This window comes from Cupressus sempervirens, chromosome 5 (assembly GCF_028749045.1).
Source record: "Cupressus sempervirens isolate cs-2001-9-10 chromosome 5, ASM2874904v1, whole genome shotgun sequence".
Taxonomy (NCBI): Eukaryota; Viridiplantae; Streptophyta; class Pinopsida; order Cupressales; family Cupressaceae; genus Cupressus; species Cupressus sempervirens.
In genome coordinates this window covers 851342379-851361808 of record NC_143122.1, presented here as the reverse complement: position 1 = coordinate 851361808, position 19430 = coordinate 851342379, and the positions used below count along the sequence as shown (strand labels likewise).

The 19430-nt window shown below is 32.8% G+C and overlaps 1 pseudogene; it reads right to left on the bottom strand.

Moving 5' to 3' along the window:
* Window positions 1-667: 667 nt before the first annotated feature.
* Window positions 668-19430, bottom strand: part of LOC149558585 (protein EDS1-like) — a 100822-nt pseudogene continuing 82059 nt past the window's right edge.

Below are 19430 nucleotides of genomic sequence, written 5' to 3'. Positions count from 1 at the left end.
AGTGAATCTGCACTTCATCAAGTGATAGATTTTTATGAACGTTGAAGTATTAGAGGAGTCCACCATATGGACCTTACAGTGGAGGAGTGCACCATATGGTGGAGGAGTGCATCGTACGGACTATGGTCTAGTATGGTGAAGAAGAAATTTGGTACAATGAGTGAGTCCACTGTACATGTTGCTATGTACATCTCTCCAAGTGGTATGGTCATGCTAAGTATGGTGACTTCCATGAATAGTACCATATGTGTCACTAAAGGCATTCACTAACTGAAGTGATGCTCTTAGACATGAACGATGATTGAACTAGTAGATCATTTTATGTGTAACCATTTCTTTACCAAATTCTATAACAAATTTACAAGATGTATTAATGGCTACAAGATTTGTAAAGATGTGAGAGGTTGAAAATTAGGTTGATTGTAAAGGCAATCTAAGCCTATCAAATATCAAAGTTTTGTATGTAACTTGTTACTGTAATACAAATTTGCTTGGGTTTTTTTGGTGGTGGGTATTTTTTGGGAAGGGTTTCCCACATTAAATCTAGTGTTTTCTTTGTGTCATGTGTTTGATATTTTATTTACCAACATAGCTGTGCAATTTGGCATTTGGGAAGCATTTTTGCACCGTTTCTTTCCTAACAATATACTCCATAAAAGCAACCCTCCTAAGATTTCTACTTCCAACTCTCATTTGACATGAAGGTGAACAAGGGAGAGCTTGATTTCCATTGTTAGATTGAAGTTGGAAATGGTTGTTATGCTTCCACCATTTAATGAAGCTACTCTACTCCAAAAACACCTCAACTGAAATCCTCTTATCTACAATCATACACCCAATATATTTTTCAAAATCTTCTTGTTCAGGACTTACCAATGCTTTGAAAGCCTCTTCTAAACTAGCCCAAAATACCATATCCTTAGTTATTGATGAAAAACTTGTGCATCCATTTTATCATCCACCAGTGTGAGTTTATTCTTTATATTTCATCCATTTCTCAAGAACTATGTGATGATGAGGCAAGATCCCATCTAAAAGGTAGGTTTGGTTTCCCTTAACTATATGATAGTGGTATGCAATGTCCAGTGGCTCTACAACCTTTCTATATTTAGTTTGATCCATTTATTCCTAGTTCAGAAGTCATTGGGCAACACATGCTTATCTTCCATTTCAACAATCCCATCCTAGAAGCCTACCAACTTTTTTCTAGCTAGATTTACATAAAAATCTGGCCTTCCATCATGCTCTTTGAAAGTGTCATAATAGCCAATTTTGTTGTCCTTACAATCCATTTTATACCATTCCAACTCAACCATATAACTTTGGTTGTTTCTCAACTCCACATTGAGTTTCTCAGTGTTCATGTCTTTCTCATTTCTTGCCTCTCTAGCTTTTTTTAGTGCAAAAAATGCATGATTTTCCTAAATTTAGAGAAAGCAAACAACTTTAGGAAGAATGAATTTAGAGATCCAAGAAGTTGTAAGAGCTATAGAAACCAATAAATGCATTCCAAAAGATTTGTTAAAGATGTAGTAAAGAAACTAATGAAATGTCAAAAAGAAAACAACTTTTGTATATTTTATCTATGATTTTAGTGCATGATTAATACAACTTTTATGCATAAAAAAAAATTCAAGAACAATAAATGAGATTCCCTGAGTTGCAATGCCAATTACTTCCAATTCCAAGTCTATTCCTATCTCATATGAGGAGTTTTAGGAAAAGTTTTCAAACTTTCTTACATTTAGCAAGGATTCATCAATACCTTCGAAATATATGCCCATAATCTGTGTGCTCTAAAATACAAATGTCTGCAATTTCATTGAATGGTATTCCTTCTTGGATTTTCATACTAAAATGTAGTGACTTAAGGATTGCCAAGGAGTCATCAAAAAGCACTACACCATGGATTGAACATAACATATAAGTACCGATGGGTACAAATAGGCTTCTACTATCAGCTACCCTAGGGTAATCATTCGCTATAGTAGATGTCCACTTTAGGTCATTGCTAATAAGAGTCACATAAGCTTGTGAGATAGAAATAGATGATATAGCAGCATAGTCAGTGCTCATTTTGCTCCACCAGTGAGGTATAGTTGTTTCTAGAGAATTGACAAAGGATTTGTATGGTGCAAGGTACATCCTAGGAGCAATATCACATTTGTAGACAACATGAAAAAATCTACCCAACCAATCCTCACACCTAGTTTCCTCCTGAATTGTGTCATTTTCAAATAAAGGGGCACCAAATGTAATGTAAAAGGAATTGGAGTTTCTCAATTGCTTTTCTAGAAACTAGATAGTGGAAAGGGCCACAATTGCACCTCCTATGGAGTGGCCCAAAAATATAATGTCTTGTTCCTTTAAACCCTACATCTGATGGAACAAATAAGGAAAGGGAATTAGATTCTACTTATGATCTTCAATCTCTACTAATTAAAGTAAAATAGTCCATTTTGGTGGGTATGGAATAATTGAGGAATATCTGATTGACTATATAACTGATATTTTTTCAATTTTGCATGAATGTGTGCTAGAGTTGGAGCATCACCATAATGACATGATGTAGAAGCATCTTGCTTAACCTCTTTCCAAAATAGTAGCATCAAAATAGGGTATGGGTATTGATCGTAGCTTTTATAAGGACCGAGGGAAAGTGCAAATAAGTGATATGTGGGTCTTCTAACCATTCAAGTTTCATTTTTAAGAAATGAAATGCCACTAAAGTGGGTCAAGCCTAAAAGTTTTGTAACTTTAATTATGATGAGAGAGGGGAATTGATAGTAGAGAAATCAGATAATTCTAAGTGGAGTGTGAGTTGAAATGACAATGTTGTTTTTCAGTGGAGAATCTTTACACTCATAACTATGTTTGTGTTTGAGTTTCATATTTTGGCTATAGTTTTCTAACTCCATCAGGGGTATTAGTTAGGGTTTATTCTAAATGTGTAGGAATATTTTCCAATAGGAGGTAGTTTTTAATAAGATTGAGTTTGTGAGTTTTATGAAAAATTTATGCAAGAGGAGCCCTGTGTGACTGGATTAAAGGTGATGTTAAAAGTGAAAGAAGAGATCTTCAAAGATGTTGTCTATGGTGATGATTTCAAAGTCTTGAGAAAATTAGAAGCATTGTAAGAAGAAATTAGAATAGGTTAGGTTTGAAGGAGAAAACTTAGAGAGTGATGAAGATAGAGATATAAAAAATGATAGTAATACAAGTGGCAAAAAATATGCAGTTGTAGAAGCAAATATGAATGATCCTTTGGTGAAGGTATTGTTAAGACTAGGAAAGAGACCAAAGAATTGTGTCCCTCTTTTTAGTGAAAAAATGAATTCTAAATAACTAATTGATTGGATAAATAACATGGGATAGTATTTTGAATTTGAAGAAGTTCACGACTCTGACAAAGTGAGATTTGCAAAGGCTAAGTCGAAGGGACATGCCTCCATTTGGTGAAAGAGGTGCAGCTTTCAAGAGGAAGAAGAGGTAAAGACAAGATTACTAAATCTAATATGATGGTGGAGAAAATGAAAAAAATAGTTTATTCTAGTTGAATATAAATTAGATTTGTTAAAGATGATGCAAGGTTTCAAACAATGAGGAAGAAAGGTCAAAGAATATACAGAAGGGATTAGATTTGTTAAAGAAGATGCAAGGTTTCAAAAAATAAGGAAGTGAGGGGAAAGAATATAAAAAAGAGAACAATATTATAGGATTTTAATCCAAAATAGTCGTTCAGAGACCAAAAAATAGAAGGCATCTTGTTACATAAAAGGGTTAAAACCAAGTATTTAAGAAAAGATGGTTTTGATGAATGTTTACACAAGGAAAGATGCTTATTATTTTTTCTTGAAGATTGGAGTTATATTGAACAAGAAATTTGAGAATAGGTAAAGAGTTGCATACTAAAATTTTGACCTAACTAAAATAAGTTTATAGCTATTGTAATGACTAGTTGAGATTGTCATTTTCATCATCATGTGAAAAAGGAAATTATAGTTAACCATTTATTTCATGTGAAAGAAGGTTGTTGAAATCTTGTATATTAGAATTGGCTATTGGCTAACTATTATCATGTTTATTTGTTTATTGATAATGATAGTTAGTCATTGTTTACATATATCATTGATACATTCTAATGTTTGATTTAAATGGAGGAACTTGTTATTATCATAGAAATGTTGTTCTAGTGATTGCAGGAGTAGATGAAGGGGAGAAAGCATTGCTAAATGGGAATCAAGGCATGGGGCACTACCTTAGTTCATTTTTTGATCATCACATATGACCTCTAACTACCTTGATAAGGATTTAGTGACTTCACAATAGAGTGTGTCATTGGATAGTCATGAGCTACATGGTCAAACACATAAAAACAATAAATATCTAAACTTCTTGTTTAGAACCATTATCTCTCTATTATTTTGTGATAGCATCAATATACATTTTTTTATCATATATATATATATGATGCCACTATGATACTAGGATGATCTATCTATAATCATACTTATTAATCTATGTATATATATACATGTGCATATACAAAGATAATGTGATGTTAGAGATAAACCATATTTTTATGAACTACACACGTATATAGATATATGTATATTTATAGGTGGGATTTTAGATATAATAAATAAAATGATGAAATCATATATTTAAAAACTAAAATTTTATGTGTGTGTGTGTGTGTGCACGCGCACACATATATAATGTCTTGAGAAAAATAACTTATAATAATTTAAAAAATATAATCTTTATGAAACTATCATGTTGAAAATAAGACGAGTGCTTAAGGCTCGTGGATTGCTTGGCTAAGGAGGATGTTTTTATTTGAGTGTCTTGCATCAGATGATACATGATTGTTATAAGAAATAAATATATTTCTTTCTTCCTCTCAATCTGCCTTGTCATGTTCTATCTCTCTCAACAAACATCAAAGATCAGCCATCAAAGTTGCACAAATTAGACAACATCAACTTCTCTTTGCCATTATATGTTTTAAGTCCATTTCACTATGATTATTCTATGGTCTTTCTCTCTTGACATTTTTCTAACCTTTCTAATCAACCATATTGGAGGCTTGATATGTAGAGAGCCCTAATTTTAATTTTGCATGTTCATCTTCTTTCTTCTTTGACTTCAGAGTATTTTCTAAGGAGAGTACTATAATATAGATCTGATGACCAAAATAGAATATATCATTGCCAATGATAGTGCTTGCAGTATATCTGCTAATGTATAACATTCCAAGATCACCATGAGATAATATATTAGTATGAAATAATAGTCTCCAAGGACTCACCCTGGCTAGTGAAGCCAATGAAAGAGGGTGGAGAGGAGAGGATCCCTCCAAGGGAGAAATAACGTGAAATTAGAACTCCCATTTATAAACATTTGAAAACTTTATGATGATTTCTAAAAAATCCAAGCTAGCTCATGATTATCTAATATGTACCATGTTGTCAAGTCAAGCGCTGGTGATTAAGTGTTAGAAACTCATTGAATTCCATGGACAGGGTTGATTAGAGGCATGCTTGCCTAATTTGATAATAAGATGTTGGTGGTGCAAGTTAATTAGGCATGCCTGTCGATTATTGAGAAGACATTCTAAACAATAGTATGCTTGGATGGCTAGACTATAGTGCCCCAAGCCTAACCTAGGGAAGGGAGGGCTTTTCTTGTTAAAATATTGTGTGGAGATTTATAAGGTCCGAGGTTGGGAGGTTAAGCCTATGTCAATGCTTCTCCTGTTACCAAATGTCAAGGCTTGAACAACACCTTCAAATATTTTCAATTACTTTCATTGTCTCTTGGATCCTTACTTGAAAATACATTTATTTTACTTAATGTATAGTTAGAGAATAAATTGAAATGTTTTTTAATTTCCTTTTTAGTTGTTGTAGAAATTAGTTTTGTTGTTTATTTTAGTTAGAAATTTAATTCAGTTATGATCACATGAAATGGCTTGTAATAGATGTTTACTTTGGAAATATGGTTAAGATGTATTATTTTCCTAATTTCTTTACATCCTTCTATTTAATTGTTCAAGTTATAAATCTTAGAATTAAGTACTTGTTTTTAGACTAGTTAAAATGATATGTTACATACAGTATTAGAGCGTTGGGTTCAACACTAAACCTTGAGCACATCACTTAGCAAATTAGTAAACCTGAGAATATTTATATATAAATGTAGTGGGATGTAGACATAGAAGACTCCTCACAAGAAAGTGTGACAGCCCATATTTCCCTACTTGATTAAGAACATGTCATGTTATGACTACTCTTATTGTTTCATGCCTCGGGACAATGAAACCTTAACACAATTGTTGTAATGAATGAAGAAGGAAAGGGTCAGATGGACTCTTCCCAGGAAGGTAACTTATAGAGACAAACTAATCCAAGCATGGATTTCTTGCCAAGCTAACTCCCTCATGCTCTTTCATATAACTTGGATGGTGTGAGATGTGTACAAAAGTAAAACTAAGCAAGAACCCTAGAATAAGATTGTGGATTGATCAAATTTTTAATTCAATATATCACCCTCAGAAGAGGGAATTTTGTAAATAAAACCTACTACAATTGTAGCTAAGGAAATAAGGGAATAAATAAGTAATTAGAAAAATTCTTGTCTTGTGTGATTATCTTTTAGAAAGAAGAGTATGAATAGAAATTGACTTAAACAATGTAGGTAACTTTTTTTTCAAGGAAACTAAAATAGGAAACATGAACAACAATGAAAACACTGTAGACCATGAAAACAATCCACCCTTTCCATTAGATCTATTGCTTTAGGTTTTGTAATATGCACAAATGAAACTAGAAAGTATGGAAAAGAAAATGAATGATCTAGCAGCCTAGATTGGGCAAGGACAAGAGGTTATGCAATCTTCACCTCCTCCCAGAACTGAACATGTATGAAAATTATGAACATGGTGAAAGGAATGTTCAAGCCTCACTTAAACAAAATAAGAATGAAAAGAAATTGGAAATAGTTAATAATTTATCCTCAGATATCAAAAATATTAAACCTCCTAAGTTTTTGGTTTTCAAATCTAGAGAGCACATAGAAGCTTGGTTGACAAAAACGGAGTAGTATTTTGAGATTAGGAATTTCTCGAAAACCTCAAAAGTAGTTTGCAGAATATATCACTTCTCAGGGAAAGTCACTACTTGGTGGGAAAACACCAAGGTTCAACTAAATATTAAGATAGTTGAAATTAGTTGGGGTAATTTTGTGACCATCTTCAATAACCGATGGTTACCCCAAACCTTCTTTGACCAAAATATGTTGAACTTCCAGAACCTTAAGCAAGGGGATATGTTTGTACACAAATATTCAAAAAAATTCACTCGTTTGCTTAAATATGTACCTTTGTATCAACCACACAAGAATCTAAAATTTAGAAAGTTTATCATGGGATTAAAAAATAGGATCAGAGGAGTAGTTGATGTGGTTACTCCTTGAACCATGGAATAAGCCCTAGAAAAAGTTGATTGTAAAGAGCATAAAATAAAAAAAGATGAGTCTATTTGGTATAATAAAAGGAAAACAAGTTGACTTAGAGGGAACAGATTATGGATCCTACAAGAAATAACTTAGGAACTACAAACCCAAAAAACTAGAAGCGAGAGGAAGCGGTGACAAAGAATTCAAAGGTAACTCCAATATAAATCGAAATATTAAATGAAAGGAAAGGAAAGGACCACCAGTAGGATGCTAAAATTGTGGTGGGGATCACTATGCTAACAAATTCCCTAGAAAGAAAAACACCAACTAACCACCTTGACCTCTGCTACCACCACAAAAATATGTCTTTTAGTAGAGGATTCATGCAACACTAAACAACTGGCTGGTAGAACAACAACTAGGCCCAACTGAAAGTTTGGGTAAGTTCTACAAAAATCCTATCTCTATATTAATTGATATTGGAGCCTCAAAATATTTTATATCTCCAAATTTGTTAAGTAGATTCCCAAAGAGGTCTAGTTACATGGAGAGACCATGGACAGTCAAATATACAAACTAGTCAAGGGCTAAGGTAAAGAAGTGTTTGTTTGAGGCTTAGGTTGACTTCCCAAATTTCTCTACAGAATTAAATCTATATGTGGCACCACTTGGGTCATATGAAATTATCATAGGCATCAATTGGCTTAATGAGTATAAGGCCAAGGTCAACTATCTCACCAAATTAGTAGAATTTTTGGATGATCGAGGTAATCTTGCAACCATCAAGGGAGATTTGTACAAAACCAAACCATGCTAGATATCTGCCATGCAACTCAAAAGATGTTGAAGGAAAGGTTGAGAGAATTTTGCAATTAAGATTGGCAACTTGAGAGAACTGATAGATACTACTTATGGTGATGACTAAATCTTAGAAGATGGAGAAATTTGAGAAAATTTGAGGGAAACCTTTGAGGAGAAGTATCCATACCTCAAAAAGTTTTAGGATGTATTTCTAGAAGAGCTTCCTTGATCACCCCCATCTAGAGTGTTTTATTTTACTATAGACTTGATACCTTGGACAAAACCTATATCTCAAGCTCCTTAACAAATGACCACCACAAAGTTGATGGAATTACAAATACTATTATAAGATATGCTAGATAAGAAACTTATTCAACCTAGTGTCTCACCTTGGGGAGCCCTGGTATTGTTCACCAAGAAGAAGGATGGAACTATGAGACTATGCATAGAATATAGGATGCTTAATATGGTGACCATCAATAATTGGTACCCACTTCCTAGAATTGATGATCTTTTTTATCAAATAAGAGGTGTTTTTGTATTCTCAAAAATTGACTTAAGATTGAGATACCATCAACTCTACATAAAAGATGTAGACATTCACAAGACCGTGTTTAGGACTAGATGTGGACATTATGAGTTTATGGTACTACCCTTTGAAATAATCAATGCTCCAACAACCTTCATAAACCTAATATAGCATTTTTCAAGATTGTTTGGATAAGTTTGTATTGGTCTTTATAGATGACATTTTGATCTACTCACAAAACAAAAAGGAACAACAAGAGCATTTAGAGATGGTTCTACAGAGGTTGAGAGAACATAAGCTATATGGGAAGCTATCTAAGTGTGTCTTTTATCAAAAGGAAATATAGTATCTAGGACACATTATATTGGCTCAAGGGATAGTCAAAGATCCTTCAAAGATTAAATAAATCAAGGAATGACCTATACCTAGGAATGTCACAAAAGTCAGAAGCTTCATGGGACTAGTAGGATTCTATAGGAAATTTGTTAGATATTTTTCTAAGATAGCTTACCCTATCATCTCACTTTAGAAAAAGGGGAAGAAATTCATTTGGGCTTGGAGATGTTAGACAACCTTTGAGTACCTAAAATAGAATTTAACTACTACATTACTTAGAGTACCAAACTCCCAAAAGGAATTTGTGGTTATAAATGATGCATCTGGAGAGGGATTAGGAGGTTTACTAATGCAAGAGGACCAATTTATTGCATATGAGTCAAGGAAGCTAAAAACCTATGAACAAAACTATGCCCTAGATTATCTGGAATTAGCTTCCATTGTGCATGCCCTCCAAATGTGGAGGCATTACTTGATAGAGAAGCCTTTTGAACTTCAATTAGATCACCATGACTTGAAGTATATTTTCACTCAACCCAACATGAATGCTAGACAAAGAGGATGGTTGGAATTTCTACCAGATTATGACTTTGATATTAGCTACATTAAGGGTAAATATAATAAGTTAGCAGACATCTTAAGTTAATGAAGACATACTTCCACTATGGCCATCATAAATATTAGACTAATGGATCAAGTATTACAATATTTAATATAGGATGACTTCTACAAAATGATTAGTCATGCACTCCTTAGAGACCCACAGGATCTAAGGTACAAATATTTTAGAGTAGAAGATGATGGGCTATTGAGATATAGAGGTAGGATGTACATACCTAGACTACCAAAAATTCAAAGAATGATTTTAGAAGAATTTCACTCAGCCCCCTATTTTGGACACTCTAGAGTGGCCAAGATGATGGTAGATATAAAACCCTTGTAATTTTGGAAAGTGATAAAAAGAGAAGTAAAAAACTATGTGGTGGGTGTCTAGAATGTCAAAGAGTTAAGGTAGAGCATCGCTATCCAGTTGGCCTCCTACACCCAAACAAGGTACCAGAATAGAAATAGCAAATAATCACTATGAATTTTGTACAAGAGCTACCCATGACTCGAAGAAAACACAACACCATTTTAGTAGTAGTAGATAGATTCACTAGAGTGGCCCATTTCATACCTAGCAATCTGACCAATGGAGCACCAAAAATTGCTCAAAAGTTCATGAGAGAGATTTTCAGATTTCATCGAATTCTAGAAAAGATTATATCTAATAGGGATGCTAGGATAACATCCAAATTTTGGAAAATACTATTCTCAGCCTTAGGGACTAAGATAAATATTATTTCTTTTTATCATCCAAAAGATCGATGACTAGACATAGGGGGTAAACTATGTTTTGGAAGACCTTCTAAGACCCTATTATATGGATCAACAATACTAGTGGGAGATGTATCTACCCTTAGTGGAATTTTTTTCATAATAACTCCTATCAATTCGCTATTAAGATGGCATGCTTGAAGGATCTATATGGTGAAAAATGTAGAACCCTTGTAAGCTGGAACCGTGTTGAGGAAAAAATTGTCATTGGGTCAGAAATGTTGAGGGAGATGGAAGAACAAAAAACTCAAATCTATCAAAGATAGAAGAAAGAAAATGCTAGAAATAAGAGTTATGTAGATGTGAAGAGAATTCCCAAAGAATTCTTAGTGGGAGAAAAGGTCCTATTAGAAGTAAACCCCTAAAAGAGTACCATTATGTTTGGAAAGAATGCCAAATTGGCCCCAAGGTATGTGGGACCCTTTTAGGTGTTTGAAGTAGTAACTTGGTAGCCTATAGAATCACACTACCTCCAACCCTTTCTAGGATGCATGAAGTCTTCCATGCATCATATCTTAATAAATATATCACTCATCGCAAACATATAATTGATTGGAACCTATTGTAGGTATGAGACCTATATGTGGTGGAAATAGAACCACTTAGAATACTTGAGGTGCATATTCTTCTTAGAATACTTCTAGGAATATAAGGTCCAGTAGGACCAATACGCTAAAGAGAATGCTACTTGGGAGAACTATGATGAGATTTTCCAAGAATATCCCCATCTTTTCTCCAGGACCAGAGCATGATAATTTATTTTTATTTTTCTTGATAAAATACTTATGTAATTACATAAGTATTTCTTTTAAAATTTTATTTGTGAAAATTCATTGGGGACGATGAAAACATAAGAGGGAGGGTATGCTACATCCCAAAATTTTGACCTAATTAAAATAAGTTTATATACATTCTAACAACTAGTTGAGATTTTCATTGTTATGATCATGTGAAAAAACAAATTATAGTTAACTGTTTATTTTGTCTGAAATGAGGTTCTTGAAATCTTTTATATTAGAATTGGTTAACTGTTATCATGTTTATTTGTTTATTGATAATGGTAGTTAGTCATTGTTTACATATATCAATGATACATTCTAGTGTTTGATTAAAATGGAGGAACCTATTATTATCATAGAAATGTTGATCTAGTGATTGTAGGAGTAGACGAAGGGGGAAAAACATTGATAAATGAGAATCAAGGCATGGGGCACTACTTTAGTTCATTGTTCAATCATCAAGTATGACCTCTAACTACCTTGATAAGGATTTAATAACTTCAAATTAGAGTACACCATTGGATAGTTGTGAGCTACTTGGTCAAACATATAAAAATAGTAAATATCTAAAATATACATACATGTGTGTGTGTGTGTGTGTGTGTGTGTATGATGCCACCATGATACTAGGATGATATCTATAATCATACTTTTACACACACACACACACACACACACACACACACACACACACACACACACACACACACACACACACACACACATACACACACACACGTGCATATACAAAGAAAATATAATGTTAGAGATAAACCATATTTATCTAAATGACACATGTATATAGATATACGTATAATTATAGGTGTGATTTTAGATATAATAAATAGAATGATGGAATCATATATATATATATATATTATTCCATCATTCTATTTATTATATCTAAAATCACACCTATAATTATACGTATATCTATATACATGTGTAGTTTAGAGAAATATGGTTTATCTCTAACATTATATTCTCTTTGTATATGCACATGCGCTCGTGTGTGTGTGTGTGTACACACACACACACACACACACACACACACACACACACACACACACACACACACACACACACACACACACATGTGCATATACAAAGAGAATATAATGTTAGAGATAAATCATATTTCTCTGAACTACACATGTATATAGATATACGTATAATTATAGGTATGATTTTAGATATAATAAATAGAATGATGGAATCATATATATATATATATATATATATATATATGCACATATATAATGTTTTGAGAAAAGAAACTTATAATAATTTTAAACATGTAATGTTTTCATGAGAGGCAACCATCTACACTTTGTGCCACCTTTCAAATTCAGCAACCTTGTGAAACTAAAGATCATTTTGAAACTGTCATCTTGAAAACAATATGATTCCTTAAGGCTCATGGCTTTCTTGTCTCGATGAGGATGTTTTTATTTGAGCATCTTGGAGAAAAGAAACTTATAATAATTTTAAACATGTAATGTTTTCATGAGAGGCAGCCATCTACACTTTGTCCCACCTTTCAAATTCAGCAACCTTGTGAAACTAAAGATCTTTTTGAAACTATCATCTTGAAAACAATATGATTGCTTAAGGCTCATGGCTTGCTTGTCTCGATGAGGATGTTTTTATTTGAGCATCTTGCATCAGATGATACACGATTGCTATCAAACAAAAATCTATTTCTTTCTTCCTATCGGTCATCCTTGTTACATTCTATCTCTCTTAGCAAACATCAAAGATTGACCATTAGAGTCATACACCTTAGACAAAATAAACTTCTCTTTGGCATTATTCAATTTCAATCAGGTTATGTTTTAAGTTCATTTTACTATGATTATATGATGGTCTACTTTTGTTGACATTTCTACAACCTTTCTAATCGACCATCTTTGAGGCTTGATATACAAAGAGCCCTAATTTTAATTTTGCATGTTCATCTTCTTTCTTCTTTGAATTATGAGTATTTTCTTAGGAGAGTTTTCTAATATAGATCTGACAATCAAAATTGAATATATCATTGCACATGATAGTGCTCACGGTATATCTACTACTGGATAGTATTCCAAGACCTTGAGATAATATCAATATGAAATAATAGTCTCCAAGGACTCGTCCTGGCTTGTGAAGCCAATGAAAGAGGGTGGAGAGGAGATGATACCTGCAAGGGAGAAGTAATAACAAATTAGAACTCCCATGTATAAATATTTGAAAACTTCATGATGATTTCTAAAAACATCTAAGTTAGCTCATGATTCTCCAATATGTAACTTGTTGTTAAAGCGAACAGTGGCGATTGGGTATTACAAATCCATCTAAATCCCTAGCCAAGGTTGATTAGAGGCATGCTTGCCTAATTTTACCAAAATATGTCAGTGGTGCCAGTTAATCAAGGATGCCCATCAATTATTGAGTGGACATTCTAAACACTAGTATGCTTGAATGGTTGGACTATAGTCCCCTAAGCCTAACCCATGGTAGGGAGGGTCTTTCTTGATAAAATATTGTGTGGGTATTTATAAGGTCCAAGGTTGAGAGGTTAAGCCTATGTCAATGCTTCTCATCTTACCAAATGTAGAGGCTTGAACAACACCTTCAAATATTTTTAGTTGATTTTAGTATGCGTCCTAGATCCTTACTTGCAACTACATTTCTTTACTCAATGTATATTCATAGATTAAATTGAAATGTTTTTTATTTCCTTTTTTAGTTGTTGTAGAAATGAGATATTTTATTTATTATTGCATACAATTTATTAATTTTGTGTTGTCTTTGATGTTGCACAAATGTCATATCAGTTTCAGTCAGTGTATGTCGAGCTCACTCGGGTAGTGAAGATAGTTTTTTGTGTCTACTAAGCTTTATTGTGTTTGCCTAGTTTAGAAGGCAGTGTCTACTAGGTTCACTTAGGCATTGAAGGTAATTTTGTTGAAGATTAGTGTTGACTGAGCTTCTATTGGTTAACACAGGAAATCATTTCTAAGCTAGCATGTACTGAGTTGAGTAGGCTAACAAAGGATTTTCTTGTTTTGGTATATTAAACTTAATTTATTTATCTATTGGCTCTAGCCAACTAAGATGATCGATATTAATTATTCTAAGTTGTATTTGAGCTGACTTGATAATGTAGATGATATAAGTATAAGGTCAAGTTGTGAATGTAAAATGGATGAGATTGTGGAACGAATTGAAGTTTTGATAATGAGTAGAGGAAGTGAAGGATAAGAAGAATATCCTTGTGGAGTAAAAAAGATATACTCAATCAAGAAGGATCAAAGTACAAGCCAAAATAGAGATCTATAATCACCAATTCAATTGCATTCAATTCAGATCATTTCATTCTTACTTTCTAACCATTGTAGTAGTGATCTAAATCTCTTAGTAGAGTTAGCTTAACAACTATTTGTAAATCCTCTAGCAAGGTGGTAGTTCTGTTGAATTGTCTTAAGACCTCTAACAAGGCCACTCCTAACAGGGTGATTAAATCCTCTAATAGGGTCAAACCTAATAGTGTGTTTTGTAACCTTTAATAGGGTTGGCTCCTAATAGGGCTCACTTTAGAAAAATGTGTCAAATGTGTTCATGCTATTTAATTTTATATGTTTACAACTAAGTTAAAGTAATAGTAATCATAGATAATATCTAAAGATTTTCATATTAATGTCTATTGAGAAATCATAGTGGTTACCGAGTTACAACATTTCTTTGTTTTTTGAGCATCAACAGTATTTAGTTTTCAAAGTTTATTTTTGTACTGACATCTAAGGGATCTGGGATTTATTTTAGTAGTAAAAAATTCACTCCTCCACTCTTAGTTACTCCTCTTATATTTCCAACAATTGGTATCCGAGTTTTTGGTGCTTGCAAAGAAGGTTTCAAGGACCTAAGCTAAATATCAAGATGTCTTACAGAAGAGAGATTCCCAAGCTAAATAGAGACAATTTTGTAGCATGACAAGGACTAATGAGAGAACATTTGGCTACCATCAGTGATTCAAGTTGCAAATATCTTGATGCTAAATACAAAACTCCCACTAGAACATTATGAATTGATGATATTGTTGAAAAGAATAACCATAACATCATGATGATTGATATTGCTTCTACTCTCAGTTATGTTGAATTTGATGAAGTAAAAGATTGCAAAACAACTCATGAAATGTGGACCAAACTAAAAGATATCTATAGAGGAGATGAAAATATAAGAAGAGCTAAGGCTTGAAGTCTTAGAGGTCATTTTGATCATATGAGAATGAGAGAAGATGATAACATTGAAAAATATGTGGAAAGAATCAAAGCAAGTGTGAGTGCTATCAAGGCATCTGGAGGAGACATTGAGGAGAAAACAATTGTAAGCAAGGTACTTAGAACTCTTATTCCTATTGATGAAATTAGAGTGTTTTGTATTCAAGAAATGAGATGTGATCCAAATTTATAATGTCTTTGGATGCTCTAGTTGGAAGATTGACAACTTTTGAATTAGATAATTTTGATAACTATGTTCCTAGTTCAAAAGTTATTGAATCTACATTTGAAGCTAAACTCTCACTCAAGAAAAAGGATAAGAAATCAAAGTCTAGTAAATTGAGAAGTGAAGAAGAAGGAAGATCAGAAGAAAGTTCAGATAGTGATCTTGAAGTTGTTTAAGCCCTACTTGCAAGGAAATATTCCAAAGGCAAAGGAAAGTACAAAGGTAAAGTTTCTCTAATATGTTTTTCTTGTGAAGAAGCTGGTCACATTGTTGCAAGGTGTCCAAACAAAGAAAACAAAGATGAAAAGAAAAGTAATAAGTACAAAGGAAAGAAGGATTTCAAGAACTACAAGAAGCACAAGGACAAAGGTAAGAAATCTTGTTTTATGGCTAAAGATTTTGATAATAGTGAGGATGAAATGGTATATATTGTTGTAAAAGATGAATCTGATGATGAAGGAAATAAGATGACACTTATCTCTCATGTTAGCAAAAATGATACATGGATTATTGGAAATGCTTGCTCATATAATATGACTGGAGATAAAACAAAATTTGAAAATATTCAATCTTATGATGGAGGCAGTGTGAGATTTGGAAACAATGAACCTTGTTGCATAAAAGGTAAAGGGTGTATCTCATTGACCAATGAACTTGTATGTGACAATTCTTATTGGGTTGAAGGATTGAAACATAATCTACTGAGTGTGGCACAATTGAACAAATTGGATTCAAGGTAGAATTCATAAGAGGCAAGGCCAAACTACTGGATGGAAAATGAAATCTGGTTGGATCTGGCAAGCAAACAAAAGGTAATCTATTTTATCTTGATCTCGGTGAAAGTTCATATTTTATTGCTCAAGTAGAAGAAAGTTGGTTATGGCACAATAGGTTATGTCATGTAAAATTTGATAATCTAGTTAAGATTAACAAACATAAGAGAGTAAGAGGTCTTCCTAGTTTGAAGATACTTGACATGAGTCTATGCAAGAATTACCAAATTGTTAAGATGGGAAAGACTAGTTTTAAAAGAAAAAACTATCAGTCCAAAGAAGTCTTAGAGATTGTTCACACTGACTTATGTGGTACTATTGCAATAGAGAGTTATAGTGGAGGTAAAAAATTAATTGTTTTTGTTGATGATTATTCTAGAATAATGACTATAATGTACTTGAAAGAAAAATATGAAGCCTTTCAAAGTTTCAAGTGGTATCTGGAAAGAGTAGAAAAAGAAATTGGAAAGAAATTAAAATGTTTAAGATTAGATAGAGGTGGTGAATTCATCTCCAATGAATTTTTAAGAAATGATAAGATAGAGCAAGGAATGAAAACAAACCAAGTAAGTTAAGTGTGAAATAATGTTACCATGAGATAAGCAAAATCCAAGAGCATACACCATGATAGTTCAACAATTGAGACAAGGATTTATAAGGGGAAAGTAAATAAAACCCCTTGTGAGTATTATGAATGAAAACAAATGCCTAGAGAAAAGAGAGAGAGAGTGGTGAAGCAAAATAGCTCAATACAATAACATCAAAGTGATGTGTGCAGAGAAGAAAGAGAGAGGGGCATCTCTTTTAAAGAGATGAGAAAGGAGTTGCATGTGTTCACATGTGTAACTTCCATTTCTATGAATGCCACATTCATAATAGGTGTGTGCATAGTGTCAAGATCCTCTTAAATAGGATAAACTAAATTCCTTAATAAAAGAATTATAAAATTGAGTTGTCCTCATATGTGGAATAAAGGACAAATAATGACATGTCCTCCACATGTGTACAATAGGACAAACTACATTTAGGGATCATTGGAATATCCCAATTAAATACATCCAAGTGAAGATTACTATTTCTAACACCCCCCCTTAATATTTACTTGGGGAGCTTACATCAAAGGGTCGTAAACCCAAATTTTTACAATGAAATTGAAATTTCTCTTTAGAAAGTGGTTTTGTCAAAATATAAGCCACTTGATGTTCACCCTTACAATAAATGAGAGTAATTTTCTTGTTTTCAACTTGTTCTCAAATGAAGTGATGTTGAGTGAAATATGTTTGGTTCTTGTGTGAAAAATTGGATTATTTGCCAAGGCAATGGCACTTTTCTTGTCACAACGTAGAGGGGTAGGTGCTTGTTGAGGTAGACCCAAATCTTCAAGAAGTCTGCTAAGGCATAAGGCTTCCTTAGTTGCATTGGTACAACCTTTGTATTAAGCTTCAATTGAGCAAAGGGAAATAGAATGTTCATTTTTACTTTTCCAAGAAATTGCACCTGAACCAACAAAGAAACAATAGCCACAAGTGGATTTCCCATCATTGGGATCTCAACCTAGTCAGAATTAGTATAGCCATGTAAAATAAATTCAGAATTGGCATCATAAAATAATCCCATATTAATAGTTCCTTTAATGTACCTTAAGATTCTTTTAGCAACTTTAAAATGTGTTTGTTGAGGTTTAGACATAAATTTGGAAACTAAACCTATACAAAGTTTCATCAACAAAAGGAGTATTCATATCAGCCATTAATTTAGTTCCTAATTCACATGGAATTGAGACATGGTTAGAATCATTCATCTTAATTTTTTCTAAAAGGTCATGAACATACTTGTTTTGAGAAAGAAAGATACCCTTAGGGGTTTTCCAAATTTGTATCCCTAAAAAATAATTTAAAATACCTAAATCAGTCATCTAACATTTCTGTTTAAGTTGAAACTTAATATTAGAAATCAAAGCATCTAAACTAGAAGTGAGAATTAGATCATCCACATAAACAATAACAATGATAATATCATCTTCAGTATGTTTAATATACAAATTAGGATCATTCTTACTTCTAGAAAAGCCTTGAGAAATAAAGAATGAATTAATTTTAGAATAGCATCTCTAGGTGATTGTTTGAGACCATAAATAGATTTTTTCAATTTGCAAACTAGATTTTCACTACCTTTCTTAACAAATCCAGGGGGTTGAGCCATATAGATTTCTTCATGTAAATCACTATTTAAGAAGGCACTTTTAACATCCATTTGGTGAATAGGCCAATTCATTTTAAATGCTAAAGCAAAAACAAATTTAATAGTAGGCATTTTAGCAACAAGAGCAAAAGTTTCATTATAATCTAATCCTTCTATTAGTGAAAAACCTCTAGCACCTAATCTAGCCTTAAATTTAATAATTTCATTATTAGCATTCAATTTTGTTTTGTATAACCATTTACATGAAACTATATTCTTTCTATGAGGTAACTTGACTAAGTCTCAAGTTTGATTAGCAATTAAAGAGTCATATTCCTCTTGCATGGCCTTTTGCCAATGAGGTTGAGAGTTAACTTGATCAAAAGACTTAGGATAATTAGAATTCATAATAGTAGTCATCCAAGAATAATTATAATAATAAATCCTTCTATATTTAATTCCACTAAATCTAGAAATATAGTCATCACTTTCATTGATTAATTTTTGTGCCCATTTAGGTTTACATTTAGTTGTAATAGAATTATCACGAGAGGAAGAATCATTATCAATAAAAGCATCATTAGAAGCTACTTGAATATCATTACTATTAGAAGCTGAAATAATAGGTGGTGCTTGAGCTGTAGGGTTAAGAGGAGGAGTAGAGTTAAGAGAAGGAGGTTAGTCCTCCACTAGCACAATTTTAGTGTC